The sequence below is a fragment of the Gorilla gorilla genome, chromosome 7 (genome assembly GCF_029281585.2).
Source record: "Gorilla gorilla gorilla isolate KB3781 chromosome 7, NHGRI_mGorGor1-v2.1_pri, whole genome shotgun sequence".
NCBI classification, from domain to species: domain Eukaryota; kingdom Metazoa; phylum Chordata; class Mammalia; order Primates; family Hominidae; genus Gorilla; species Gorilla gorilla.
Window position 1 is genome coordinate 11873332 of NC_073231.2, and position 1553 is coordinate 11874884.

Consider the following 1553-nt stretch of genomic DNA (forward strand, 5'->3'; position numbering starts at 1 on the left):
CATGAAAGGGGACCCAAGCCTGTTGAGCTGTGGGCTCCAGTGACCTGCTTTTATGCCCTTGTCTGGCCCCCATCCACATCCTGCTGATTGGTCCATTTTGCAGAGAGCTGATTGGTCCGTTTTGACAGAGTGCTGACTGGTGCATTTACAAACCTTTAGCTAGACACAGAGTGCTGATTGGTGCATTTAAAATCCTTCAGCTGGACACAAAAGTTCTTCAAGTCCCCCACCAGATTAGCTAGACCCAGAGTGCTGATTGGTGCATTTACAAAGTTTTAGCTAGACACAGAGTGCTGATTGGTGCGTTTACAATCATTTAGCTGGACAGAAAAGTTCTCCAAGTCCCCAGCGGGCCCAGAAGCCCAGCCGGCTTCACCTCTTGATGGCACTCGCCAGACAGGAGTTTGCAGCACCCAGCCCGAGAATTCCAGCAGCCTAGAGAGAGCTCATCCCCCGGTCAAGCCCAGCAGGCACTGGCCAGCCGCCTCAAGTGTGGGGTCCACCGAGCCTGCGCCCACCCAGAACCCGCGCCAGCCCACAAGGGCCACACACAGCCCCGGCTCCCACCAGGGCCTCTCCCTCCACACCCCGAGAGCAGAGGCAGCCGGCTCCAGCCTTGACCAGCCCCAGAGAGGGGCCCCCACAGTGCAGTGGCGGGCTGAAGGGCTCCTCGAGTGCAACCAGAGTGGACGCCGAGGCCAAGGAGGCGCTGAGAGCAAACGAGGGCTGCTAGCATGTTGTCATCTCTCAACACTACTACAGCGGATGCTTTCTGGAAAGTGCCATCTCCCAGCAGGAGGCCCATCAGTGCAAAAAATAGAGCCTTAAACCACCAAAATGGTGGAGGCAGTTTGAAAAACAGGTTGGCAGTTCTCAAAGAATTAAAAATAGGGTTACCATATAACCCAGCAATTCCACTCTTAGGTATATACTTAAGAAAAAAGTTTGTACGTAAGAGTTGAAAAATTATCAGTGAATTCTTATAACAGCATTATTCATAATAGTAAAAAAGCTGAAATAACCCAAATGCCCATCAGCTGATAAATATATAAACACATTGTGGTATATTTATATAATACAGTATTATTTATTGATAGAAGGAATGAAATAGCTATATATCCTACAACGTGGATGACCCCCATGGAGTCATCAAAACACCACCATCATTCTTCAGAGTTAGTAAAAACAATTCTAAAATTCATATGGAACCAAAAAAGAGCCCACATATCCAAAGCAAGACTAAGCAAAAAGAACAAATCTGGAGGCATCACACTACCTGATTTCAAAGTATGCTATAAGATCACAGTCACCAAAACAGTGTGGTACCAGGAAAATATATACATCAAAATATGTGCACTTCAATAACATAGCATCAAATTTATAAAACAAAAATTGAGCAACCTACAAGGGAAAATGAAAAAATTCCAAACTATAGAGGGAGATTATAACTTATTTTTCTTAGTCATTCAAAGAAAAAGAAGACCTTAAACATCAATAATACATTGGATGTTAATAAAAATTTACTATTTTTGTGAAGGGAATAATTACAAATA